Here is a 14,633-nt window from a genome sequence, read left to right on the forward strand (position 1 = left end):
GGCTGAGGGACAATGCCTTTGAATTTCCTAGAGGATCTGTGGTTAGACTGAGATCTGTGAGGCACACACTTAGTCTCTTGAAAAGGCTCTTTGTGTGGCTGAATATGCTGACTTTTTTATCTTTTCTGAGATTTGAGGACAATATTGTATATTCACACACTCATCTTTTTCTCTAGATTTCACTTTTATCAGAGTGGAAGTTGTCTCTCAATATTAGTATGTTTTGCCATCTAGGGAGGCTGAATATATTCAAAATATTTTGTGCACATAAAAACCTGTACATGAGTGCTCATATTGACTTTCTTTTTTCATATTGACTTTATTCTATTTATCATTGCCAAAAACTAGAAAGAACCCAGTTGTCGTTCAATGGGTGATGATTCAGCAAACCACAGATTACTAGTCAGTAATATAAAACTCCAATACTTTGGCCACCTGATGTGAAGAACTGACTCATTGGAAAAGGCCCTGCTGCTGGGAAAGATTGAAGGCAGGAGGAGTAGGGGACGGCAGAGAATGAGATGGTTGGATGGCATCACCAACTTGATGGACATGAGTTTGAGTAAACTCTGGAAGTTGGCGACGGACAGGGAGGCCTGATGTGCTGCAGCCCATGGGATTGCAAAGAGTCAGACATGACTGAGCAACTAAACTGAACTGAACTGAACTGAATACAAAGGTATGGACTATTGATACCAATAACAACTGGGTGAATCTGAGGAGAATTAGGCTTAGTGAAAAAAGGCACCAAGAAAAGTTTTGGTTCCTTCTAGTTCAACATTTTTCCCCCCTCAGATTATCTCTTTCTTCACACGTTTTATTCCAAGTAGCAAGAAGAAACCAAGTGGCACCATCAATATTTTGCTTGGAGATATCCTTAGCTAGCTCAGTTTATCCCTTACAAGTTCTGCTTTTCACATAACTGCAGAAGATAATTGTGCTAAGCTTTCTGGCACTATTTAACAAGGATCCTTCTTCCTCCAGTTTCCAATAACATGTTCTTCACTTCATTTTGAGTCCTTACTGGCAGCATTCTTAATGTCCAAGTTTCTTTTAACAGTCTGTCCAAGACAATTTAGGCTTGCTTTCTTTTCAAAACTCTTCTGGCCTCTGCTCACTGCCCAGTTCCAAAGCCATTCCCACATTTTTAGGTATATGTTAGATCAGCATTTTACTTCCATTACCAAAATCTATATCAGTTACCTTATGCAACAGAACAAGATCATCACAAATTTAGCAACTTTCAACAAAACACACATAGATTCTTTCTAACCCTGTGGGTCAGTGGTTTAGGCATGGTTTAGCTGGACTCTGCAATCAAGGTGTTGGTCAGGGCTAGGTTCTCATGTAGGGAGAGAGATGCTTCCAAATTTAAGGTAGAATTCTGATCTTTGTGACTGTAAGACTCAAGAATCCAGATTCTTGAAGACTGTTGACCACAAGCTTTCCTCAACTGCTAGAGGCAAGTTTCAGTTCCTTGCAACATGGGGAAGCAACACAGCTATTTTCTTCCTTAAAGCCAACAAGTCACTCCTGTTCCCACAGCAGCATCTCTTACAGATATTTTCCAGGTCCTGTTTCCAACTTGTTCAGTCACTAAGTTGTGTCTCTTTGTGACCCCATGGGTTGTGGCAAGCCAGGCTTACTATCTTCACTATCTCCCAGAGTTTGCCCAAACTCCTGTCCATTGAGTCAGTGATGCCATCGAGCCATCTTATCCTCTGTAACCTCCTTCTCCTCCTGCCCTCAATCTTTCCCAGCATCCTTTTCCTATAAGTCAGCTATTGGCATCAGGGGGCCAAAGTATTGGAGCTTCAGCTTCAGCATTGGTCCTTCCAATGAATACTCAGGATTGATTTCCTTTAGGATTGACTTGTTCAATATCCTTGCTGTCCAAGGGAGATGATCATATTTTCTTGATGTCCATTCTGATGTCTGACATTCATTTAGAGTTATAAGTTATATCCCAAAGGCTGCTATTTTTCTCCTAGGAGTGATGACTGTAGTTCCAGTAAGTGACATTGGGTGTCCAGTTAGGACTGATCAATAGGCTTGCTGCAAGTTTATCTAACTGGTATCTTCATCACTTCTTATCCCACATGAAAGATTAAAGATGAGTCACCTACATTTCCATTTTAATAATAATGAATGCAAGTTTTAGAAATAATATCTTCTAGATAATATTTTTGCCCGTTTCAATGATGGCTTAACTTAGCAACACCAAAGATTACTTTTTATTGAAATATAGTTGATTTGCAATGTTGTGTTACTTCAAGCGGACAACATAGTGATTCAGATAAATATATATATATGCACATATATATATTTAGCTTATTTTTCCTTATAGGTTATTATAAAATATTATGTATACTTCTCTCTGCTATACAGTAGGTCCTTGTTGGGTAAAACCAAAAATTATTTTATCTGATGGCTGCCCTGCTTTAGTGTTGAAAGCTTTTGTGAGATTTACTTATGTGTGTAGCCAGATAATTTGTTGACGTGATACCTCTTTCTTTGAGAGCACAGCATCAATGCTCAGACTTAACATGATTCCACTGAAAACTCACTTTTCGGTCTTAGGCATATCTGGAACTTCTCTGAGCCCCAGTTTTCTTCCACATAATTTCTGCTCATATTCAACCCCTGTAAAATGGGAGTATTCTAGCCTAGTTCTTATAATACTAATTCCCTGTTCTTATTAGGAAAAGAAATTCATTTTCTAGAAAGAGAGTTCAATTCATGAAATTCTGAGCCTCTCTCAGGTCCTTTACTTTCTGGAAAGATGAAATGCCATGACAAATCTGGGAAAACACCTGGGCACATGTAGGTTTAATTTCATTCCTGTGGGGAAGAAGCCTCCTCACAGAAAGCGTGAATTTCCATTTGTTCCTCCAGGCCTTGGGCCTCCTGAGATAAGACTCCTTACACAAGCTCACTATCACTTTATTGGGAAGGTGATTCTATTTCTAGAGTCTGGTGAGTAGGGCTATCGAATATTAGAGTAAATGACCTTCTCTAATTTAGTGATGTCAATAATAAAAGCATTTTAGACTGTTTACTTAATCTCTTATTTTATTTTACACAAATATATAAATTCTGGTAGAATAGAGGGATGCAGGCTATTGAGGGTTTCCTTGAAAATCCCAAAACCTATCTGATAGAGTTTTGTCTATCTAATGCCACAGAACAGAGAAGCATTATAGCATAGCAATTAAAATGGCTTCCCTGGTAGCTCAGCTGGTAAAGAATCCATCTGCAATGCAGGAGACTCCAGTTTGATTCCTGGATCAGGAAGTTCCACTGGAGAGGGATAGACTACCCACTCCAGTATTCTTCGGCTTCCCTGGTGGCTCACATGGTGAAAATCTTCCTGAAATATAAGAGACCTGGGTTCAATCCCTCGGTTGGGAAGATCCCCTGGAGAAGGGAAAGGTAACCCACTCCAGTATTCTGGCCTGGATGGGGTTGCAAAGAGTTGGACACGACTGAGTGACTTTCACTTTCACTAAAATGGTGGCTCTGGTACCAGTCTTATCTCACTTTTAATTCCAATTTTAGCTCTTCCTGGATGTGTCCTCAGGCAGATTGTTAAATCTCTGTGTTTCAGTGTTGTCATCTGTTAAATGAGGGAGGGTGGTTTGTAGATTATTATATGAATCGATGTATGTAGCACTTAGAAGAGTGCCTGGTACGTTGTCAGTCCTCAGTAAATGTCAATTACCGTTTTTACTGTTACAGTGTAGTTACATACAGTACCTGCATCACAGTGAGCATTCAAGAACTTATAGCTGTGATCATCACCATGGCAGTGACCAGTATATGAAAGACATTTGTGGTATTTAGGATAAGTAGGCAGACTGGTTCCAAATAGGAAAAGGAATACGTCAGGGCTGTATATTGTCACCCTGCTTATTTAACTTATATGCAGAGTACATCATGAGAAACGCTGGGCTGGAAGAAGCACAAGCTGGAATCAAGATTGCCGGGAGAAATATCAATAACCTCAGATATGCAGATGACACCACCCTTAAGGCAGAAAGTGAAGAGGAACTAAAAAGCCTCTTGATGAAAGTGAAAGAGGAGAGTGAAAAAGTTGGCTTAAAGCTCAACATTCAGAAAACGAAGATCATGGCATCTGGTCCCATCACTTCATGGGAAATAGATGGGGAAATTTGGGGGGGCTCCAAAATCATTGCAGATGGTGATTGCAGCCATGAAATGAAAAGACGCTTACTCCTTGGAAGAAAAGTTATAACCAACCTAGATAGCATATTCAAAAGCAGAGACATTACTTTGCCAGAAAAGGTCTGTCTAGCCAAGGCTATGGTTTTTCCAGTTGTCATGTGTGGATGTGAGAGTTGGACTGTGAAGAAAGTTGAGCACTGAAGAATTGATGCTTTTGAACTGTGGTGTTGGAGAAGACTCTTGACAGTCCCTTGGACTGCAAGGAGATCCAACCAGTCCATTCTAAAGGAAATCAGTCCTGGGTGTTCTTTGGAAGGAATGATGCTAAAGCTGAAACTCCAGTACTGTGGCCACCTCACGCAAAGAGTTGACTCATTGGAAAAGACTCTGATGCTGGGAGGGCTTGGGGGCAGGAGAAAAAGGGGATGACAGAGGATGAGATGGCTGGATGGCATCACCGACTCGATGGGCGTGAGTCTGAGTGAACTCCGGGAGTTGGTGATGGACAGGGAGGCCTGGCGTGCTGCGATTCATGGGGTCGCAAAGAGTCGGACACGACTGAGCGACTGAACTGAACTGAACTGAGGCAGAGTATGGGCTTCCCAGGTGGCGCTAGTGTTAAAGAACCTGCCTCCTAAGGCAGGAGATGTAAGAGACGCTGATTTGATACCTTGGTCAAGAAGATCCCTTGGAGGAGGGCATGGCAACCCACCCCACTATTCCTGCCTGGAGAATCCCTTGGACAGAGGAAGCTGGCGGGTCCTATGTTCCATAGGATTATAGTCAGACATGACTGAAGCGACTTGGCACACACACACACTAACAGAGTACACAGATGTGCTGTTATAAATAGACTCAAATATTCAATGGCTTTGAGAGGAAGCTTATTTTTCAGCTCATGTAGTATCCACAGAGGTGGAGAGTTCTGTGCACATAAAAACCTCTACATGAGTGCTCATGTCGACTTTATTCATAATGGCCAAAAACTAGAAAGAACCCAATTGTCTTTCAACAGGTAAATGATTCAACAAACCAAAGATTACTAGTCAGTATCCCTGGTAGCTCAGCTGGTTAAGAATCTGCCTGCAATGCAGGAGACCCCAGTTTAATTCCTGGGTCAGGAAGATCCCCTGGAGAATGAATAGGCTACCCTCCCCAGTTTTCATGGGCTTCCCTGGTGGCCCAGACAGTAAAGAATATACCTGTAATGTGGGAGACCTGGGTTTGATTTCTGGGTTGGGAAGATTCCCCTGGATGCTTGATAGGAGGATGGGTAGTGATGTAAGCCACTCCAGTATTCTTGCCTGGAGAATCCCCATGGACAGAGGAGCCTGACAGGGGTCCATGGGGTCTCAAAGAGTCGGTCATGACTGAGCAACTAAGCACAGCACAGCACAGCTATACAAAGATATGGGCTATTGATAACAAATAACAGCTGGAAGAATTGCAGAAAATGAGATTGAGTGGGAAAAAAGCACTGCCAAAATATATTCAGTGTGATTCCATTTATAGAACATCCTTGGAATCACAAAATTCTAGAAATGGAGAAGAGATTGGTGTTTGCCAGGGATATAGAGGGGTGGGTGGGAGAGGAGGGTATGTGGCTGTAAAGGTCAACGTGACGGAGCCACAAGGATGGGAATGCTCCAAGGATGCTCCAAATTTGACTGTATCAATGTCAATATTCCTGTTGGGAGAGTACCACTACAGTTTTACAAGATGTTACTATAGAGAGAAAGTAGAGAAATGGTGCCCTGGGTCTCTTCATATTATTTCTTACAACTGTGTGTGAATCTACAGTTATCTCCAAATAAAAAGTTTATTTTAAAAATCTCCTGATTTGTTTCTTAACAACAACAAAAAAGAAAACATAATTTGCTTTTTAAACTTTGACATGATTTTAAAAGATAGGTCAAAACTGTTTCTTAAAGAAGAAACTCCTCACTGGAAAACTTATCCTCACTAGGAAAATACACACATTGGTAACAGTTCGTGACAATCTTGGCTCCTGCTGTTCGTTACTGGACCCACTCTCTGAGGTCCACCTAGACTTTGTTCCTCCTATTTGTGTCAGTCGCTTCAGTCATGTCTGACTCTTTGCAATACCACGAACAGTAGCCCACCAGGCACCTCTGTCCATGGGATTTTCCAGGCAAGATTACTGGAGTGGGTTGCCATTTCCTTCTCCAGGGGATCTTCCCGACTTGGGGAAGATCACACTTCCTGCATTGTAGGCAGATTCTTTACCGTCTGAGCCACCAGGAAAGCCCTTGTTCTCTGTGGCAAATGCCACTTTGTTCAGTATTTGAGCAGCAATCAAATTCCAAAAGGCCAGCAAGTGACCCACTGCCAATCTCTGGGGAGAAGCAGAAAGGTGGGTGTCCATTCCTCTTGACTTGAATGGTCTCTTTGTGGTCCTTGGATCTAGTGTCTAGGATGTCTTGAGAGAGAGTCCATTGGAAAGAAGGAATTCTGGTATTTTCCAAAGAGCCAAGTTTCAGTGATTGCCCCTGGTGTGTAAAGGTGAAGGAGGAGAAGGGTCTGGGGCTGGTTGGCCCTTTCCTCTCCCATAAATCACCCTTCATAAGGTCCTTCTTATGATCCTCTTCCCCTGAATGACTTCTCTGATATCCATTTTAACCAGATTCTTCAACTTCTTTAAAAATCAGTCATTTATTCAAAAAATATTTATTGAGTGCCTGTATTGTGCCAGGTGGTAGCAGATAGTGATGACCAAGGTAGCTCTGATGTTTCACCATCATCAGCTCCCCTGTCTTCGTAACATGTCTTATATTTTTGAGAGCCTTCTATGAACAAGACACTGTATAACATTCACTGATCCTTACAAAGTCAGTACTGTCTGATCCTCATGTGCAGAAGAAGAAATACAGGTCTAGGCTAGGAATGCAAAGGATGCCTAAGACACGCTGAGTCTGGTCCACACTCTAATGTTTCTGTTTCCTCTGGCTCTGACCACTGGTGCTCTGAGACTTGACATAAGAAATCTCAGTACGCTTTCCCTGAACAAATCTGAGATATTATTCCCATCTGTGTTCTTGACCTCACATCCTCTTTGCTACATCTGCCCCCATGGAAACCTGAACCATATGCTAATGATCCCATTCTGACTCCCTGACCTTAATTTTGCATTTATTACTTGAAGATCTGGTATAAATTTTAATCTAGTGTATCTTTTTATTGGTGTATTTTTTATCCAAACCACCTTCCAGAAATCTAAAGCTAAACTTGTAAAGGTGGCATGAGCACTTTGGTCACTACAGTTTGAGAGCCCATTATGTACAAGGACCTGTGAAAATCCTTGCCCTCTCCCTACAGACTCCTTATTCACAAGAGTGAGTACACATCTCCCTTCTTCCAGCGTCATCCTGCTTTCTTATCCTCTCTCCAAGAAAACAATGAAAATAATGGGTATCTGGGAACACCGTGGTCATCCTATGGTTAATCTCCCATTGAATCCTTTGAGATAGTTACTATTATTATCTTTACTTAACATATAAAGAAACTGAGGCTTACAGAGGCTCTATAATATTCCCAGGGTCCTCCAGCTAGAAAAGGTAGGATTTGAACTCATTTGCTGATCCTTCTATACTTCTCTGCACTAATCTACCTCTAGGGAAATGGTACTGATTGACCAAGTGCTCTGCCAGCTCTAGCCTGGGCAGCGCCTTGACTCTGCTTAACCATGTGAATGGGTGGATCAGCAGGAAGGATTCCTACATTCTTTTGGTGCAATTGTTCTCTCATGGTGGTGGTTTAGTCACTCTTTGCGACCCCATGGAGTGTAGCCTCCCAGGCTCCTGTGTCCATGGGACTTCCCAGGCAAGAATACTGGAGTGGGTTGCCATTTCCTTCTCCAGGGGATCTTCCCAACCCAGGAATCGAACCCAGGTCTCCTGCTTTGCAGGCAGACTCCTGCACTGTAGGCAAATTCTTTACCAACTGAGCTGTGAGGGAAGCCTCAATCATGGTAGCTGCAAGCTGGTTTTTAAGAGCAACCATCACATCACAGAAATAGAGCACAATAATGGAAAGCCTGGGCTCTGGAATCCAGATATATACACGATCTCTACTCCACTGCTTACTCTGTGACTCTCTCTCATCAGGTCATAGAGTTTTTCTGCATCTCAGTTTCCTTCCCTGGAAAACAGGGCTAATAACGGTACCTATACCTAGAAGTTGTGCAAGGAATTTATCACTGGGCTTAAGCCTATCATTCCTCTAGTTCATGGAGTATTTCCTCGTTGAGTTTTGTGAAAGGTTTTAAAAAATGAATCATTTAGTTTTCACAAGCATTCTCAAATCCCTAAGGTTTTCATCATGCCCCCTTTAACTAGTCTTCTTTCCAGACTAAACTATCCTAATCTTGGAAATCTCGCTTCCTTTAGAGCTAGAATCACAAGTACCAAAGTAGAAACAAAAACACTCTCTTCTGCATTTGAGTCAAAGTGCTGGTTCTCAGCAGAACTCTTCCTGTGGAAAGACTGAAAAAATTGAGGCAGAGAAGTTCAAAGACCCAGAGCCACTGAATAAAAACAAAATCCCTTAAAATTACACTGATGGTTCTTCCAGATAAGCAGGTAATTCTTTGAGGTAATTTGGAGAGAATTCAACACTGTTTATTACAGGTTCACTTAAGAAAGTCAAACATCCAGCCTTAAAAGCAATTTCAAAGCAAAACTCTAAACAGTATTTTAGAATACAGAGGAAATTATATGCACAATCTTACCTCCCAGGGGTTTTGAAGGATTAATGGGGGGAAAATAGAAGCTATAAAGGAAAAAATCACCAGAAGAATGACAGGAAATATGAGAAATTCACAATAAATGGGACAGGCTAACAGGGTATAATGTGCATAATGTGATTTTTAATGGACATTAAGTAAATACCTGAAGGTGGATTGACTTTCTGCCCAGTGGGAATATAGCACTTGGGGGGAGACAGACATGACCAAGTGGAGAAAGAATCACTGCAGAGAATGGAAACTAGTTCAAGTTGCCTTTTTTTCCCTTTGACTCTGAATATCAAAGGAACATTAGCATTTGCCCTAAAAGAATATTTTAATAATTTATTGGGGTTGGAAGTCAGATTATTTTATTCACTGGGAAAATGATACATAAAATACCAGATTTTATGATACTATTTATGGTACATCACACTAAGTGCCCTTAATGGGGGAGGGGGGCGATATCCACATTATTCTTCAATTAGGATGGAAAATATAAAATGTCCAGCATTCTTTATAATAATGAACAGACACGGATGAATTTAAGACCTTTATGTTATTCTAAACTTTCGTGTGAGTTCTCTAGGGGAATATTGAAAATTGCGCTGGGCTCCTCTCTTGAACATACTTATGAGACAGCATACCCAAGAATAACTCTTTGATCTTCCTGGGAGCCTTCATTGTCTGGAGGCTTCACCTCTGCCTCTTACTTTTTTAGTGATTCTTCCCAGAAAGGCATTCCTCTCTACACATGGATAACACTGCGACTAGGTGTATACCCTATCAAGGGCAGTTGTATTTACCAATGTGAGTCAAAGCTCTGGGTTTTAAAGGCCTGAAGCTCATTCTCCCTGAATTCAGGGCTTTAGAATCAAGGTAGCACTGTCAGGAATACCCAGACTTTGGGATCAAAGTGTTCCAGCTTTGAATTCTGCCTCACCTGTTCACTAGGTAAATGGTCATAGGCAAGTTCCTCAGTTTCTCATCTTTGATTCCCACCTGCACAATGGAGAAACAATTCTTACATAACAGGATTATTGCAATGCATAAATGAAATTGCTAATATGGTACCCGTGTCATTGCTGATATGGTGGTTTTCATTGTTGATATTGTTCTAGTCCAGAACAATGAGCCTATTGAGGTGTTTCAAACAACACACTGGCCTTGAGCAATAGATTAGAAACAGTATTGTCCTAGAGTTGGTATTTTCTCCCCAGAGTTCTTTTTCTTCCAGTGCTAGACTCACCAGCTCCTGTCTTACTGACCACTCAGTAATGAAAACTTCTGTATAATCATTTTGTTGTAGAACCGATATGTTTTAGAACTGGTCCAAGTCAATGATTGGATGTCAGCTTGCCAATGATGGTCACCAAATATGGGGACTCCACTACAAAAGAAACTACTGCTTCTCTTTTTAGTAAGTTTAAGGAATTGTCATAAAGGAATTCTTAATCCATATAGACTAGAGGCTTAGAATTTTACAATGTGAGATACCTTTTTTTTTTTTTAAGTGTATGTTAGATTTCTTCAATACATTCTTAAGATTGGCCTGGTTGATGTGAAGCTTTATTATATCCAGTGGTGTAATCACAGGAGGGGTAACTCATAAATGTATTATTTCCCTGTGGGAAGAAGGCTGGGGATCCAGGTTAAACACCTCACTAGAAGGGAAAATACTTCTCTTGCATCGATAATAGTTTCTCCTTCCACTTGATTAAAAAAGAAGAAATTATAATTAAGAGGTACTTCTTTAGGGCTTCTCTGATAACTCAGTTGGTTAAGAATATGCCTGCAATGCAGGAGACCAGGGTTAAATTCCTGGGTCAGGAAGATCTGCTGGAGAAGGGATAGGCTACCCACTCCAGTATTCTCGGGCTTCCCTTGTGGCTCAGCTGGTAAAGAATCCACCTGTAATGCGGGAGACCTAGGTTTGACCCCCGGCAACCTATTCCAGTATTCTGGCCAGGAGAATTTGACTGTTTAGTCCATGGGGTCGCAAAAAGTTGGACATGACTGAGTGATTTTCACTTTCACTTTCTCTAGGCTTTGTCAGTTTGGGGACAAAATTCTTAAGAATGAGGAATTTGTGATGGGGGAAGAGAAAATTCATAACAAACAACATTCCTAAAGTCATAAATTTCATAATAGGTGGAGAGAAGATTGCTTGCTAATTATATGCTTATTTGAAAGTTACTCTCACATCTCGGTTTGTTAGAATGAACAATGAATGCCTAGAATCTCTCTTTTTTTTTTTTTTAAAGATCAAGCTATCTTGTTAAAGGAGTCATGTTCCCTGAGAGAAGGCCCAGCACTGAACAGTTAAATGGTTACTCCATAAAGAGATTAAAAACGGAAATACAGGAGGAAAGGTGACTTGTGACTATGAACCTCATGGATTCCACTAGCATCTTTTTGCATAAAATCCTGTCAGTGTTTTTTGTTCAGGAGAAGATAAGCCTTGGCACTAACTTCACTTCTTATTTTGCGACTGCTTCCTTGGGTGGCCATGGAAAACACATGTAGTCTTTTGATATCTTGGTTTCAACAACTATAAAATGACTTAATAACTTTTACTTTTATAATGGACTTTGTAATAACTATCTATTATGGGATAATGAATCGCCCCCAAAACATAACAGGCTTAAAACAAGCATTTCTGTGGCCGCATGTCTATGAAATCCAGAGACGGCTTGTTTGGGTGACTCATAGTCTCTCAAAGGCTGCAGTAGAGGTTTGACTGGGGCTGCCATCTTATCTGAAGGCTCAGTTGAGAGACAGTCCTCTTCTAAGCCCCCTCCCGTGGTTGTCAGCATGATCCAGTTTCCTCCTAGGCTATGGACTGAGGGCCTTGGTTCTTAGCTGGCTGTTGCCTTGGTGCTGGAAGGAGGTCACCCCCAGTTCCCTGCCATGTGAGCTCTGCACAGGGCAGCTCACGGGGTGGCAGCTGGCTTCCATCAGAGTGAGCAGGTGAGAGCATCCAAGAAGGTTTGCCAGACAGAAGCCACTATCCCTTTAAAACCCAGTCTCAGAAGGATACCCTATCACCTTTGCCATGCTCTGTTCATTAGGAGCAAAGTTCTGGGTCCAGCTGCACTCCAGGGGAAGGGGTTACACAGGGCATGGCCATAGGAGACATGCTGAGAACGAGCTCAGTCACTCATTCACTTATGACTCTTTGCAACCCCATGGACTGTAACCTGCCAGTTCCTCTGTCCGTGGGATTTTCCAGGCAAGAATACTGGAGTGGGTTGCCATTTCCTCCTCCAGGGGATCTTCCTGACCCATGGATCGAACCTATGTCTCCTGTATTGCAGGTAGATTCATGATCACGGAGCCACCTGGGAAGACCACTATCAAAGACACAGGGATTGTTAGGGTCATCTTGGAGGCTGCCTTCCGCGGACTTAGTCATAGTCGATCTGTGGGATCCCAGAAAAGCATGTGTCTAGATCATGCGAAGTCTCTCAACATCTCACCCTTCCCTCGAAGTAGGACAGCTTTTATTCATGCATTCAAGACCACATTTAAAAATTCGTTCACTCATTTGGAACATTTACCACGTATCTGCTGTTTATAAGGCACTGTAGGGAGTGCTTTGAAAGATCAAAGTTAAGGAGTTAACAATTTAGGTAGCACAGAGCACTCTTTGATAGTGGAGTCATCTGCTTTGTGGATGGGTAAACATCACCCAGGGACAGACAGCCAGATCTGCATGGAACAGGAATGCACACAACCTCTATACCCCTAGCCACACTTCCATCAGCTGAAACTCTAGGAGAAGATCTATATGAGAAAGAGATATTCTGCCTGCCTTGAACCACTTTTAGGGGAGTCTTACATAAAGTTCTCAACACTCTTTTAAGATAAATGCAAAGTGCCAATCCTTTTTAAATCTTTCTTCAAGGCCCACAGGCTGTGGTTCCTGTGCAAAAAAGATGGAAACAAAGATCTCTGTGGGCTCAACCTGCCACTAGGCAATGACACTTCTTATTTTAATTCACTGTTATTTAAGTCTAAACTTCTTACTTGACTTTTATATGTATCCTTCTGGTCTCTGAAACCAGATTACTGTTCTCCAAGAGCAGAAGTCACTTCCTGCCCTTCCTTGCATCAGAACAACTTTGATTAACATGGCATTGCTGTTGCTGGTTAGGCCCTAACTCGTTGTCTGACTCTTTGCGACCCCATGGACTGTAGTCCACCAGGCTCCCCTGTCCATGGAATTTCCCAAGCAAGAATACTGGAGTGGGTTGCCATTTCCTTTTCCAGGGCATCTTCCCAATTCAGGGATCGAACCCATGTCTCCTGCATTGACAGGTGGATTCTTTACCACTGAGCCAGCAGGGAAGCCCAACATGGCATACAGGCATCAAATGATTCATACACTGGTGCCCCTTTCAGAGAGGCCTAATTTACAGCTGGATCCAATTAGGAAGGACCAGCTTAGGATCATTGGCTGAAGGGCTTCTGGGGGCATCGTCTTATTTACCTTTGCCTAACTTTTGAGTCCTTTCTTCTGCTCTGGCTATCTTTGACTTTTAGGTTAATATTTCCTATCCCTTAACCTCTTTTGTTTCCCACAAAATCATATTTTCTTTTCTGTCATGCTTTGCTTCAACTCAACCGCTGTTCCTGCCACAGCCCCTAGGTGGGAGGCAATGGGCACCAGGGTCTCTATCAAGAAGGAGAGCGAGGAAGAAATATGTTCCCATCAGAAGACCCTGGCCCCATCCACAAGCATGACGATAGGCTAAACTCTTTGCTCTTTCTGTACTTTTCAGAATTCTCTATTTAAATACAGGGACCTAGGTCTACTATGGTAGTAGTAGGTATTTTAACACATAAATATCTTTATCCTCTTTGGGAATGTGTTTCCTGTTTTGACTTGTTCTCTAAATATATATAATTTTTAAATTACAGGTTTACATCAGGAGGACAATTTAGTCAAGTATAACTTTCTTCACAAAACACGTCCTGGTCTCAGCACATAAACTGTGGAATGTGAACAGTCTCAGAGAATACACGAATTGAGGGAGGCTCTCCCCCACTCCTCCGCCCTGACATTGTAAAAATGTATCTCGGTTTTTTCTTTAGCAACCAAGTCTATGAAAGGAGCTGCTCTCTAAGCAAGGATAATGGAGATCAGAACCTTAGTTGATGTCACCCAGATAGAAAAATATTCAAAACCTTGTCACAGAGATAGAAAGGTCCTTTCTAGGAGCATCTTTATGATCCAAGGCTGCATGGGAACAGACATTTCACCCTAAAGCCTTGTAACTGGGGTCCTGAGTTTCTAAACAAGGCAGAGAGGAAAGGTGACCTCCTGGAAGGTTGGGCTGTGTTACTCATTGTGTGGTTGAACATTAATGCAATCATGAGCTTTCTCTTTTCTACATCTCATTCTATTTCTTTCTTTTTTTTTTTTTCATTTTTATTGCAGTATGGTTGCTTTACAGAGTTGTGTCAGTTTCTGCTTATAGTAAGTAAATCAGCTGTACATATACATATTTCTCCCTTTTTTGGATTTCCTTCCCATTTAGGTCACCACAAAGAGCACTGAGTAGAGTTCTCTGTGCTATACAGTAGGTTTTCACTAGTTATTTATTTTATATGTAGTAGTATGTATGTATCAGAGAAGGCAATGGCACCCCACTCCAGTACTCTTGCCTGGAAAATCCATGGACAGAGGAGCCTGGTAGGCTGC

This window comes from Bos grunniens, chromosome 13 (genome assembly GCF_055505025.1).
Source record: "Bos grunniens cultivar Pamir isolate PY7600 chromosome 13, Bosgru_T2T1.0, whole genome shotgun sequence".
In the NCBI taxonomy this organism is placed as follows: Eukaryota; Metazoa; Chordata; class Mammalia; order Artiodactyla; family Bovidae; genus Bos; species Bos grunniens.